This window comes from Phymastichus coffea, unplaced genomic scaffold (assembly GCF_024137745.1).
Source record: "Phymastichus coffea isolate CEN01 unplaced genomic scaffold, Cenicafe_Pcof_1.1 PCOF00001, whole genome shotgun sequence".
NCBI classification, from domain to species: Eukaryota; Metazoa; Arthropoda; class Insecta; order Hymenoptera; family Eulophidae; genus Phymastichus; species Phymastichus coffea.
Genome location: NW_026706812.1, coordinates 5,753,938 through 5,769,233, shown reverse-complemented (window position 1 = coordinate 5,769,233; position 15,296 = coordinate 5,753,938). Strand labels below are relative to the sequence as shown.

The following is a 15,296-nucleotide window of genomic DNA, read 5'->3' as shown; positions in this document are numbered from 1 at the left end:
CGGCATCCGCGCGATGACCTGCACCGTCTTGGGACTAACCGCAACACGGCCTATGCTCCATGGACGTAGAATATCTGTGTCCTTCGTCGGCCTCAGTCCGATCGGCAGTCTCGACGGTTGGTAATGATTATCTGACTAGGTGTTGAGGTTGCCTTTGCCTTTCGGTCATTCTTGATCTTTCAATCAGCTCGGTCAATAGAACTTTTATTGTCCGCACTTATTTATTAGGCGGCTGTCTTAAACTTCAGCTCGTGCCTCACTGTCCTTCTGTTCTTCTTTTTTTTTACTACGCGCCGCTCCTCTCTCCATTCTTTCCTTCTAAAGTCTTCGTCACTAAAGCTATCTCTCGCTCTCTCCCTCTCTCTCTCTCTTTCTCTCTCTCTCTCACTCTCTTACTCTCTCACTCTCACTCTCTCTCAATCTCGCTGTACACGCTCTTGCCCATGGTGCCAGTTCACCGTCCGCAACGCTCCCATCTTCTGGTTTTGCAACAGTATGAGCATATACTCTTTGTCATCGTATATGCTCCGTCGCTACGTTCTCGCGAACAGAATGCCCCGCATAGGGCCAGCGAACAAGCTGTAGGCCTGTGACAAATTTGTCAATTGTCTAAAGAATATGATATCTCTTTGTTTGTCCCTTCATTCACTGATTTCACTTCTTTCATCCTCGCTCTGACTTTTTTTCCGTCCATTCATTTCCATCTTTCCTAATTTTTTCTTATTTTTCACTGCTGCATTTCTCTGTCTCTTTTCTTTATTCTTTCTAGCTTCTTCTGTTATCATTCCGTCTCTTTTTGTGAGTTCCTTTCTTTTTGTTTCCTACTTGATCACGTAACATGATATCGTTCAATTTCATTTTACACTCCATTTAATGTATTTTTGAATTTCTTTGTACCTTCTCGATCCACAGATTTCTATGCTATACATTATTAGACTTTTAGCCAGTGCATCAATTAATCTTATTCTTAGTTACCAGTTTTCTTTAAACAGCTTTCCTGCTGTTCTCCAAAGTCTGCCAATTCATACCTTCGCTTTTCATTCCGTCTTTTGTATTCCTTTTTTTCCCATTGTTTCTGCTTTTTATACTTCTATATCTCTATAGTATTTCTATGTCACTTTTATACCTTGTATCTATTATTCCTCTATAGTTACTTCCTTTTTGTTCCCTTATATATTGGTACTAAGATAATGCTTCTACGTTTTCTGGGTAGTCTTCCCTATCCTACACTTTATTCAAATATGCTGTGTGAACCTTTTTTAACTCTGCTCTTCCCTCCTTCTACGCTCCATTTCGTATTCCGACTTCTTCTGGTGCTTTCTTACCTTCATTTTCTTCATTATTTCCTATACCTCTCTTTCTTCTATTATCTTCTCCACCTTTTCTACTTTTTCTCTGTTTTGCTCCACTTCTCCTTCTTTCTCTTCCAATTGTTGCTTGAAGTACTCTATTGTGTGTTTCCTATGCTTTTATCTTTTTCTTTCCTCTATTTTATGCTGTAATTCACCTGGTTTCAAAATACTATCCTTGTTTTCTTTTTCTTTATTTTTTGCGTCATTCTTTAGCCCCCCGACATTTGACACGATACCTATTAATGTTCTAGCAACGTAACCGCTTTGACTCCTGTTTTTGCGAGATGATGCTAAAACGATAGTCGCGTGTCCAAGGTAACTTCTAGATATTTCATCATGTCGACTGACTGGACTCATTTACCTTCCACCGTGAAGGTAGCGTATTTTTTGGTTTTCGTGCGGGAGATGAGTACCGCCTCCGTCTTTTCCACAGCCAGACTCAGTCTATGCTCTCTTAGCCATTGAACTACCATCACAATGGAGACACCTCCCAAATACTCTATATCCTAAGTGCTCATAGCCATAACTACTAGCGCAACATCGAGGACTTGGTTAGGTGACGCGAGTGTGAATGGTCGCATATGAGGAAGCTCCGTGGTATTTGTTATTGTAATTGGATATTTCAGTGTTTGGTGTAACGATTTTAGTGTTTTATTGTAAAGCTGCGTGCGTTGATTGTAAAACGTGACCGTATGTGCCGTCGCGCAGGGCGTGGATGTGATCTGTAATGAAAAAAAAGTTGTGCGTGCGTAGAGGTTAGGGCAGTTGGTTAGGTAGGCAGGAACTGGAAATTGCATAGATTGGCAAAAATGTATGAAAAAGTTAAGGAAAAGGAAGATAGAAAAGTGATAGGCACTAAGAGAAGTAACGTTAGAGGTGAGAAAAGTGAGATGAGTGCGTGTGAAAAAAACATTAGCGGCATTGCGGAATCTGGGGGGATGGGGGAACTAAAAGTCTCTAGAGAGTCAAAGCGTGAAAAAGCCGACACGCCCGGAAATAAACAGGTGCCGATTACAGAGAGTTTCGCGAAGGTAGTAAAATTTGATAATAATGTGACGGACGAATCGATCGTTGAGTTCGATCGCCCTGTTCGCCTCTCTCTCTCTTCCGCGTGCCTTCCCCTGAGCCGCTGCCACATCGGTCTTGGTTGATTAAAACCGAGTATCGACGCACGATGTGGCTTTGTTGCAGGTTTGATTCCTGATCGGCGGAGATGCCTGGCGTTGGAGGGATAGGGCAAGAGCGGAGAGCAGAGGAGGAGAGAGAGAAGTAGTGTCGCCGGCATGAGTCGCACATGTGTGCGTAGCCGGCGGCGCTCGGCCGTTTTGGGTGCCTGTGGGGAGGGGCGCGTAAGACGTCGTGGAAGGCGCGAGATCGGACAGGAGTAGGGTTTTGACCGGCAACTAATTACTAGCTAGTTGAGCCTCGCGACAAAAACGAGTGTGTGTAGTTGATTGTCATCGAGCGACCAGCATCAAGGAGGAAGACCAGCTGCATCCATCTAAATCCGCCTTTGAGGACGACATCGTTGGCCCAGTGGACGCGGACTTCCGCAGTAGCGCTCCCTCCCAAGGTCAGGTACCCTTTTTGTTTTTCGGTGCGCGCCTCGATTTCTCTCTCTCTCCAAGCATCGTATCGGCCGGACGCGGATGAAAAGGCTGTATGCGTGAATTCGCATCACCCTCGTTGAATTCGCGGGATAGTTGTAAGGCGACGGTCTGTTTCCTGTGCGTTAATTCGCACGGAATGGACTAAGCCCGGACTTGGCCGACGCACACGTCAACGCCATATGTATATTGTTATTTTAATAAAGTGTAAAATATCCGAACCGATAAGTTTATTTATGCAACCTGTCTCTCTCGTAACTAGTCAAACCGCGATTATCGATATTACTGGACGACATAGCCCTCGTTAATTTTCCGCGACGAAGCGAGTGCGCCTTCCGAGCTTTTCCCCTTAAATAATTTGTGACGCAACGTTGTTCGGGCTTAAATTATTAACGTACGTGTTACAATAAAGAAAAAGTATTAGAATGCCGAGGATGCGAAGGTTTAAGGTTAAAGATAGGAGAATTGGAATAAGGAGAGGGAGGCGCTTATTGTAGAAAGGGCAAGTGTAAAAGAAAGGATGGAGACGGAACTTAAAAAGATTAAGCAAGAAAACATTACGGAAGAAAAAAATTAAAGTAGAGATTAAAGCATTGGAAATAGATTTAAATGAAAAAATGGAGTGACTGGAAAACGAATGACTGGAATTTAGGTTAAAAATGTGTATTAAATTAGATGAGTTCGAAAAGTTAGACGGTAATACAGTTTCCTCGCGCGAAACAAATAATTTAAAAAACGAAGGCAGTATAGCTAGTAGTATAGGGTCGATAGGAGTACAAGGTGGGTCGGTAAATGGGGAATCGGTGGCCGGTACAAGTTGGCTCTCGGAATTCGAGGTAGGCGCAGTGAGAAGCTTAGTTAAATGGCAGGATGAGATGGTTAGGCAAGATAACGTGGTTTTTAGAGGCCTGTCTCTAACCACCGTATCTATATGGCGTATTGGTTTAAATAGGTTTATTATGAATAAAGAAATGCTAGGCGTTGAGGTGAAGATATTACAGGAAAGGAAAAGCGGTAGTGTATATATAGCTAAATGTGTAAATAAGGAGGACAAAGATTTGATTTGGAAGAACAAATACAAACTAAAGGGTTCGAAGATTTTCATCGAAAATGACCTCAGCTACTAGGATAGGAAAAGGAAAGAAAGTGTAGTAAGATGGGTAAAAAGTAAGAAAGTGACTGGTGCGCAAATAAGGTGCGGTCTTGGAGGTTTTTGGATTAACAATAGATGGTATAAGTGGTTTGGTGAGATAGCAGCGTTGTACTGCCAAGGGATGGCAGTTTTCAGACGAATAGACTGAGGACAAGGTGTGTAAATAAAGAGGAGGGCGAAGAAACCGAGCATAGGAAGAAGGTGAATATTCAACAAGGAGTTAGCAGGAACATAGAAAAATATTTTCAATAGGGCCTAGAAAAAGGTTACAGACTTCAGGTGAATAGAGTGTAAGTAATAGAAGCGTTTATAATACTAGTAATGTAAATACTAAGCTAATTTTTTTAAATTGCACAGGCGTTTTAAATAAAGACTCAGACTTCTGGAAGTATATATATAAATATGATTTTATTAGCTTGTGCAAAAAATGGTTAGAAGAAAAGAATTGGGAAAGCTTCCACCGTAAACTGTCAAACAAATTTATATGGAAATGTATACCCGTAGTGAAAGAGAACAACAAAGGCAGAGCAAAAGGCGGTTTTCTGTTAGGTGTATTAAGAATTGGCTGGATGAGGAAGGTGTATGAACGTATCGGTTGAAAATAATATCGTAATTAGTAGTTTCAAGATAAAAGGCGGCAGCTGTAATAATTAAAATGATAATATTGTAAATGTATGGTCGGTGTATAATTCTGGTAATTTAAAGGAGGTTTTAGAATTTATAGAGAAGTATGAGTTCGTTGAAGGAGTAAAGATTCTAATAGGTGGTGATTTTAATATTAGAACGGATAATCTAGGCAGTTTTGTAGGGAGGGATCAGGGTGAGTTGATTGAAAGAAAAAGTAAGGATACGGTAATTGGAAACGAAAGAAGACAATTCCTGAAGGTAATAGAAAATAAGGATTTATTTATGCTTAATGGGTGGTTTGAGAGGGATGAGGGTGGGAAATTACATATATAGGGGGGAGGGCGAGTACGGTAATTGATTATGGGTTAGTTAATATTTATGCTTTAGATTGGGTTAAAATTTTTGAAGTAGGGGGCAGAAACGACTTGGACCATATGCTCCTTAGCCTGGAACTGAATGAAGTTTGTACAGCCTAGAAGTTGGCTAGTGAGACAAATGCTAAGAAATTAATAACTTAGGCGGAAGAGGATATTGTGTGTTTTTGACAGGCGGCTGAGGATTTATGCGTAAAAATTATAACTGTGGACTCGGACTCGGTTGAGTAAATCTGATACGGTATTAGACATATTGTAGAAAACGCTGTAGTTATTCAATCAAGTGCAAAAAATATAGGTTAGGAGAAAGAAAGTGGTAGGACAAGGAATATAAAAAGAAGAAAAGAAGATTTAAAAAAATATATTTTAAAATGAGAAAGAACCTAGTGGATAGAAACACTTATTCAAAAGAAAGAGCTGAATGGAGGGAGCTGTATAAAGCGAAAGAGGAGAATTTCAAGCAAATGGAAGCGACACAATTAAGGAACATTAAACATGAGAAAGATGTATGAAAGTTTTTGGGTTGGGTAAGAAGAGAAATACAATTGAAAATGACATCAAATTAGACGAGTGGAAGAATTACTTTAAAAAGCTGTATGCGGGAAGTAAGGATAGATTAGTTGGAATAAAAAGGAAAGTTAAAGACTCGGAATCGGAAAATTTAACGGAGGGAGGCATACTACGGGCTGTTGAATCTTTTAAAAGGAAGAAAGCCGCCGGTTTTGATGAGATCCTTAATAAAGTATGGAAAGTTTGCAGAGAACAGTTGTTTAACAGACTGGTTTCCTTGATTAGGAAGATATGGGCAGGTCAAGGTATTCCAGAGGATTAGAAGATTGCAGTTATCGTACCACTACATAAAAAAGGAGATTTTAAGGATGATAAGAATTTTAGAGGGACATCCTTACTACCGACGGCATATAAAGTTTATACAGAAATATTAAGAGATAAACTAGTAAAGGAGATGGAAGAAAAAGGAATCCTCCTAGAAGGACAAGCTGGATTTAGAAAAGGCCAGTCGACAAAGGACAATATTTATATTTTGAACCACGTAGTGCAAGTAGCTAAGGCGAGGAAGAGACTGATTTACGCGTGCTTCGTGGATCTGTCGGCTGCATTTGATAGTGTGAATAGAGTGAAACTATGAAAGCTGCTGGAGGAAAAAGGAGTTAGTGAATACCTGATTGAAAGACTAAAGGAAATCTATGAAGAAACGGTTATTACGGTGAAGGTTAACAATAATTACTCGAGTTGGTTCTGGAGTAAGCATGGCGTGAGGCAGGGATGTGTTCTGAGTCCGATACTGTTTTGTTTTGTGATGAGAGCAAGCGTTGCGCTTGCTGTCATCTTCAACGTCTTCACGGCCATCTTGTAAATGCTTATACCACTCGTAAACACTTGTTTTTTCATAGCAGACTCATCATAGGCTTTTTGTAACATTTCACACACTTTGTTACACTTTATTTAATTTTTACGCAAAATTTAATACAAATTCTTTGATCCATTTTTTTTTAAAAAACGAAAATCGCCGATCTCATAAAAACACGTCAAACCTTAGCGACTACCGCAGACAAAGTAAACAATGAATATAGCTGAAAATTTTATCATACTTCAGGGGCATGTATACCAACACAATAAAAAAAAATTTTGACAATCGGACTCTCCAGACCCGCAAAATTTAAAAATTCTGGGTATTTTTTGAACACACCTCGTATATAGTTTAGATTTGTAAGCGCTATAAGTTAGTTAATTTATTCTTTGTTCTCTATTGTAATAGATGTTAAGAACATCGTTGTGTTCTATAATGTTAAGACATGTTAGCAACACCGTTGTGTTCGTTAGGTTAAGAATTTGTAAAAGTTGATTATGAGATTTTGTATTATAATGCGGTTTATTCTTTTGCGGTTGTTCATGTACGGTTTTTGAAATTTAAGTGTAATTTGACTTTGATTTGATTTGAATTAGACTTGTTTAAATGCGAATTTTTGCTGTGTGTATAATTCCTTAACCACTTTTATTTCTTTGCCTTTTCCCCCCTTCCCGCCTCGATTGCTATGAGCGAGTGCGCCTCACTTACCCACCTTAAAAACTGATAACGAACGAGTTTTCGTTACAGTTTATATATCACAGCATTGGAGAAAGCTTTTGAAAATAGAAATATAGGAGGTGTAGTTACTGGAGGGAAGAAAATATGGTTGTTGGCTTATGCTGATGACCTTGTTCTTGTAGGACTAAACAAGGAAGCAATGATAGATAATTTGGGAACTTTAAAAAAGTTTGTGGAAAGAGGGGATCTAATCTTGAGCGTAGAGAAGTCGAAAATGGTAGTTTTCAATAAAGGTAGAAAAAGTAAAAAAGAAAAAAATGTTGTATAAGGGAGAGGTGATAGAAGAGCTAAATTCCTTTAAATATTTAGGGTTTACTTTTGATAGTGATACTAGTTATAAAACGCATATAGAGGAAATAAAGAAAACGGGGATTGTGGCAGCAAAGAGAGTATGGGGATTGGGGGAGAGAAGATGTAAGAATGACTGTAAAAGAAGTAACATGTTATTTGATTACCTAGTCAAAAGTGTTACGGGTTATGGTGCTGAAATATGGGGGTGGGAATAATGGAAAGAGCTAGAAAAACTACAGTTAGATTATTTTAGATGGGTTTTGAAGCTGGATTTTTGTACACCGAGATACATCGTGTATAAGGAAAGTAGCGTAGAGAAATTTTGTAATTCATGGCGGGCGAGAGCTTTAAGGTATGAAAAAAGATTGTGAGTATGGAAGAGAATTGACTTATAAAATTATGTTGCAAAGAAAAGAAAAAACTAGGAGAGATAGATGCGTACAGTGTGAAAAAAAAAATTTTGTAATTTGATAGGTTTATGCATCTCAATTGTAAATGTAAAACTAAAGTCAGAAATAGATGTGGCTACAGAAATCGTCTGTAGCATGAAAAATATCGAAAATCAGGTATTAGATGGCAAAATTAGGGAGTCTAGATACAATGTAATTTTTAAAAACATAATGTCCAAAGATGTACCAAAATACCTAGGTAGAAGTAGGAAAGACCGTGATACAGGCATAATTGCGAGAATAAGATGTGGAAACCTGGAAACATGTAATAAATATTTGCTAAAAGCAGAGGACAGATTATGCAAACTTTGTAAAACAGAATACGGTACTATTGAGCATTTGATAAACAGAGATCAACAGGTGTGAAGTGTGTATGAGCTGGAGGGAAAATAGACTTGAGATTAAGCAAAATTTAAATAAGTATTCCTACAGTGAACTAGGTACTATTGAAGTGATAAAGATGTTTAAGCGAGTTGAGAAAGATAGGAATTTTTCTTGAGGCTACTATCAGTTCCGCTTCGGTTACTTCTGTCGACTCATTGTCTTCATCTATTAGCATTAGGCCTGTTTGTTCTGACCTGTTCCGATGACTTGGGAACAGATGTCGAACAACTCTGTCGAGAAATTTTGGGCAAATGGTGGTGTGCCACTTCTGAGTTTGATCTTGATCAGGGGTCATTATCTACTTCCTCACAGAAGTCTCACCAGTACTGTCTCTTGGCTATTTTGATGGCGGCTTTGAGTAGTGATTGTACTTCTTTATATTTTTCAGTCAAAAGCCGGAAGTTGGACTTATTCTGTGATCTTTGATGGCGTCTTCTAGCTGCTAGGTATTGACGCCTCATACTAGCGATGTCTTTGTTTCACCAGTATACTAGTAAACGGCCCCTTGGGTTATTATTCACGGCCACGAATGCATTGATTGCAGTTTGCTGTACTTGTGTAAGGTTCTGCGCTTTATTCTCAGCAGTTCCTGTTATTGATGTTCCTTCTAGTGAGCAGAGAAAAATTTCCCGATCAAATGCAGTTGGTGCTCATCTCTCCTTGTGTTCTATTCTTCTAGTCGTTGTTGCTTTATTCATCAACTGGAGTACGTACATTACGGCTTGGTGATTGCTGCCCGTGTACTGATCGCTAACTCCAGTTGAGTCTTTCTATCATCAGTCTGAGTTCTATTAAGGTAAGGTCTACTATGGACGACTTTTCGACCTTAGAATAGGTCGAGGTTATTCCTGTATTGGCTACCTCGAGCTTCAATATTGCAAAGACCTCGAGAAGTGTTGACCGCGAGCATTTGGTAATGTCGTCCAGGGATTTCTTGAAGTCACTTATTTCTTTGCCAGGTGAGAAGTAGCAGATATATAAGCGCATACCAGTCACTTCTATCCACGTAAAATTTTGTGTCAGGTCGGTATCCTTACCGATACGTGTAGGTGATTGCATACCCAAACAACCGCCTTACCTGTGGAAACCTTTACCCAGTTCAGCTCATCAAGATCCCGGAACGTCTCGCTGACGATGACGATATCGGACTCTTCTTCCTTTATCAGCTGATGCAGCAGGTCTTGGGCCGCTGCGAAGAAATTTAGGTTAATTTAGAGCACTTTAATCACCCTTTGCGTGTGCTTCTTCCGCTCATTTTGCAGCCGTGTAGTGGACCGCATTATGCCTCTTCTGTCCACACCAGAAGCACTGCCTGGAGCGGTCAACATTGTTTTTGCAGTTCTTTGAGATCTGTCCGCTTTCAAAGCACCGGTAGCATCTTTGTGTTGACGTGTAGGGTTGTACTCTACAATTTACCCATCCTATTCTCAGCTTCCCGTTTTCAAGTAACTTCTTGGCAGTTGCTACTGGGAACTGGATGTGTACCACTTAGATGCCATTGTAGAGTCCTCTGGTTCTGATGCTTCTATTTGCCGATTTCTCCAGCCCGATGACTGCAGCTATAGCTTCCATCACTTCCTCGGGTGTAGTGGTCTCATCCATATCTCTAATCCTGAGGGTTTCCTTGTCAGTCAGCAGGTGTACTTCTGCTGCCCCTCCTGAAGGGTGGCCAGGACCGTCTGCTCAATGTTTCGGGACCCGGTACCTGGTTTCCCCAGTTCAAGGAACCATTCCTCGGCTCTGGTGCGCCGTATTCGGGTAACTCTTTCCCCTATCTCCTTCATATTAGGTGATGCTTTAACGCTCGTCAGGATACCGGTATACGACGTCTCGCCTAGTGTTTGATTTTAATGACTTCCCGTCGAGGTTTTCTGCTCTTTGCTTTCTTGTTCTTACCCTCTCTTCTCCTCTCCTTCTTGTTAGTCTTCTCATTGACCTGTTTTTAGTTCTGCCCTTCTTTCTCACCTCTTTTCATTCAGCGGCTTCTGGTTGCGCAGCCTCCTTCCCGCCTTCCGTTGCCCTTGTGACCGAGGTTATCTGGTCACTTTTTGCCTTCCTCTTAGCTGGCGGTATCATTGGAGATAGTGGATCCCGCTTATTTCTGCTATCCACTTCTCTTTTGAAGACTGGCGACATCTGGGTCTCACTATCTCTTCCCGTCTGTCTATTCCCGGTCACTTTGAAGCTTTCAGGTCTTAGCTCGCTGTACTCTTTGAGCGTTCGGTCGACGCTTTTGGCCATGGTCTTGAGTTCTGCGTGGAGGTTCTTCTTCTCTAGAATGAACTCTACCAACTCTTTTACCTTCTTTTTCAAGTTCTTGAAGCTTTTATCAGCTTCTAGTGCCTTTTCCTACATATCTCCTCTTACATTATTTAAATTATTATTTTTGTTCATTGTTGTTCCCACAAGTACCTAGGGAACTACTGATGTGCTTCGGCAGAGCCCCGGTTGCTGGAGTAAGGCTAAATATGAGGGAGTTTTGCCAGGTACTCTTACGACTCCGTTTGTGACTCTCTGTTATCCCCAAGAGCCAACCAGGCTACATCGGTTACGCGCGCTCGTGTGTTTGTGTGTATATGTGTGTGTGTATGTAGGTGTGTTGCCTAGTACAATCTTAAGTGGCTGGAGCAATATGCTTCCTTTCCGCGATTGATAAGCAATTTTATTATCAGTCAAGTCATAGGTAACTTTATTAAAAATAAACAAATTAAATTTTAGATTTCCTGTTACAGTCTTGCCTTCTCCTTGCCTCTTCTTTTATTCTCCACTTTTCTTCCCCTTTCTTTCTCCTTATTGTTCCGCGCCCGCTCACGATTTGAGCTCTTTCTATTGAAGATGAAGTTGTCGCGGTATCGCGATACCACGACATCTCTGTGTTTTATTGCGATAAGGTGAGACCTCATGCTGAGCGTCTAAAAGGTAATCGATGTACCTTTTAAATTGAAAATGCGTCGTCTTAGCATAAGGGATATGTGTATGTCCTGGGACACAAAGAAGCCGCCCGATGAAGGTGTTGCGTTTTCATGACAATTGGACACCTGTTTGTCCGCCAGTGGGCCCTTCGACAGAGTGCACCCCTCCCTCCCTATACAGGGTGTCCCATTTTTAATGAACCACCCCGAAATTTTCGACGGTAGGCGTTGTACAAAAAAATTGTTGAGACAACAGTTGTTTGGGATAATGGGGGCAACCTTTCTGTGAAATCCGATTTAACCTTGAGATTTATTTGCAAGGTCATTTGAAGGTCAAAGTCATTTTTTGAATAGGAACCCATATTTTTGATCCCGGATTCGGAAAGAGCGGAAAATTCTACGTTCAGATAACGTATTATGTGTGGGGTGCGGTTAACCCACCCCCACGCCTAAGGTCATGTAGGAGTCAAATTTATGATTTTCTTCATCTATGCACAGAGATGATCGAGCAAGAGTTAGGTTAATTGTAATAACCAAATAACTCCAATACCCAATAACTAGATAACCCCAATAACCCAATAACCAAGAGATATTTTGAATAAGGACCCCCTTTTTTTATCCCGGATTCGAAAAGAGTATGAAATTCTACGTTTAGATAAAGTATTATGTTGGAGGAGCGGTACACCCCCCCCCCATCCCACCGGGGCAAGGGTGAGGTTAATAAGGTATTGATTACCCAGCCAGTGAAGGCAAGGTATTGATTACCCAGCCAATGAAGATAAGGTATCGATTACCCAGCCAATGAAGGCAAGGTATTGATTACCTAGCCGGGTGATGCGGGTAATACCTTGCCGCAGCACGATATCGGCTTTGACATGCCCCGCGAGACAACAGAATATCAACAATTTCGTTTCTCGAATAATCCGGCATATTCCCTCTTTTTAAGTCGACTAAGAAAATTACACTTGAACTATCCTGAGAAGGACTGTTCGCGAATCACTATTGTCATAAACAATACTAAAAAAGTGTTATTAAACAATTTAGTTGAAACTTTGTAGCTTGTCCGGAATCACACCAGAAAAAAAGAATGGAAATAACATGTTATCCCACAAAATGGAAAATTACACTTCTCATGAAGGCTTTGAATACATGAAGTCGACTTTGAAAATCAACCTGAAGTTTAAGCTCAAGGTCACTGTTGTTTGACCCTACAATTTTATTGGGATATTGGGGTTATTCAATTATTGGGGTTATCGGGTTATTGGATTATTGGGTTATTTCGGTTATCAAGTTATTGGGTCATTACAATTAACCTAACTCTTGCCCGATCATACCTGTGCATAGATGAAGAAAATCATAAATTTGACCCCTACATGACCTTAGCCGGAGGTAGGGGGGTTAACCGCACCCCACACATAATACGTTATCTAAACGTAGAATTTTCCGCTCTTTCCGAATCCGGAATCAAAAATATAGGTTCCTATTCAAAAAATGACTTTGACCTTCAAATGACCTTGAAAATGAATCTGAAGGTCAAATCGGATTTCACAGAAGGGTTGCCCCCATTGTCCCAAACAACTGTTGTCTCAATAATTTTTTTGTACAACGCCAACCGTCGAAAATTTCGGGGTGGTTCCTTTAAAATGGGACACCCTGTAGAAGTTGTTATGGTAGGATGTTTGGTAAGCTAATTGATGGTCTCTCTCTCTCTTTCTCGTTCTAACCCTCTCTCTCTCTCTCTCTCTCTCTCTCTCTCTTTTTCTCTCTCTCTAAGCAAACGCTATAGTAGTCTCATTCGATTTTTGGAACATTTCAACCACTTGCACCACCCTCACCACCTTAGACACTCTCTGATAACGCTACATCTCATGCTGAGGGTTTAAAACGCAATCGATGTTCCTTTTTCAATGAAGATGCGTTCGAAAGTATGCATTGCGCAGCGTGATTGGAGAGAGGGTGGTCTTAATGACGAATCGTCTCTTAGTTATCTTAATGTTTTTTTACTTAAAGATAAGGTTTTTAAGTTAGTCTCTTGTTGATTTGCGTTAACAATCTCTCACATGTTGAGCGTGCAAAGCGAAATCAATGTTCTTCTTTCTTTAAAGATTTTTTTACAATTTGATTAGAGTTTCTTTTTAAGAGTAAGAATCATCCTGATTTTTCCGAAAGTCTTTTCCGGAGTAATCATTCGGTAGTATTTAAGAAAAATACATCGAAACATTTTAAATTTTTAGTAACTGTTTTTTTTTTACAAAAACCAATAACTTTTTGTTTAACCAACGCTCACAAAAGGATGACTTAATGAATCGAACTGAAACTTTGTACGATATCTAGTTAGTAGTATTGCTTGCCAAAAACATCATAATTTAAGCGTGACGAGCGCCATCTCTTGGATTTTGTAAAGACTTATTGACCCCCCCCCTCGTATAATAAATTTTTATAATTTTTTAGACTCCACCGGTCCTGTTGGCAAACTTGCCAACAAGTTCATTTTATTTTTTGTTTGGGGCTCGCGGCTTGCCATATGATGCACTATGTGCATCATCTATGTTTTTGCTAAGCGGATCATAATCGAGCTCTCTGAGAGCCTCGTGATTGCAACCGCCACTGTCTTTCTACAGTAGGGCCCTCAGTAAACATATGCTGGCTAGGCGCGGAGAGTGGGTAACATCTATAGCTTGGATATGCTGCTCTCTCTCTCTCGCTCTTCTTCGACAGTAAGGCACTTAGTAAGCTTATGCTGGCTAAGTGTGTGCCCTTGAAGAGGGGGTAGTATTTCTAGCTTGCTAGGCGCGTACTCCGTATAGTGTAAATGCTCTATCTCTCTCTGTCTCTCTCTCTCTCTCTCTCTCTCTCTCTCATAGTGCTTAAACGCCGTAACATGTAGACGTTAGTACAATGATAAAGAACCAAGCAAGACTTTGATGTATTTTGATGTTAACAAGTTATATGGATAGCCAATGACGCAATCATTACCATATAAAAATAACATTGAGGAGCCTAATTTTTTCGATGTTTCTAATAATAATGAGGTTGGATATATTTTAGAAGTTGATCTAGAGTATCCAAAAGATCTACATGACGAACATAAGGACCTTCCTCTTTGTCCTGAACATAGCATATCTCCCGGATCAACGCAGAAAAAACTTTTAACAACGCTGTATAATGAAGAACGGTATGTCATTCACTATACAGCTCTAAAGTAGGCTATAAAATACGGACTCAAACTAAAACAAATATATAGAGCACTACAGTTTAATCAAAAGCCGTGGCTTAAAACTTATGTAGATTTGAATAATGAAAAAAGTAAACGAGCTAAAAATGAGTTTGAAAAGTTATTCTATAAACTCATGGTTAATGCAGTATACGAAAAAACTATGGAGGAGGAAAGAAAGTGAAAAGACGTCAAATTAATTAGTGGATGAGGTGGTAGATATGAAGCAGAAACACGGATTGCTCAAACTAATTTTCATAGTAGCTCCATCTTTGATGAAAATTTAGTAGCAATACAGTTATCATGAAAGTTTATTAGTATTAAAAAACCAAAATATATCTTGGACTTTGTGTGCTCGATCTCTCAAAAACAGTAGTATACAACTTCCAATATAGGTCCATAAAAGAAAGACTGATAATAAAGCAAAATTACTTATACTGATACAGATAGCCTAGTGTATGAACTTCAAGACGTTGCTATATATGTAATTATGAAAGAAGATATCAATAAATTTGATACATCAGATTACCACGAAAATAATCAATTTAATATATCGCTAGTTAATAAAACAGTTCTCGGTGTTATGAAAGATGAATGCAATGGGAATATAATGAGAGAATTCATCGGCCTTCGAAGCAAAATGTATACTAATAGAAAACCATCAAACAATGAAGAAAGTAAAAGGCGTCAAAACACATACTATCACAAAACAATTGATCACGAAGAATATACATATATATTATATAATATATAATATATATATATCGAAACTGTTTATTGGAATTAGAAATTATTATACGTGAGCAATGTAATATACGTAGTGTAT

At 39.7% G+C, this 15,296-nt stretch overlaps 1 protein-coding gene across 4 annotated transcripts in view; it reads left to right on the top strand.

Annotated features, from left to right (window-relative positions):
* Positions 1-15,296, top strand: part of LOC131675389 (anaphase-promoting complex subunit 1) — an 896,320-nt gene that overhangs the window by 230,202 nt on the left and 650,822 nt on the right. The gene's annotated exons all lie outside the window — the stretch shown is intronic.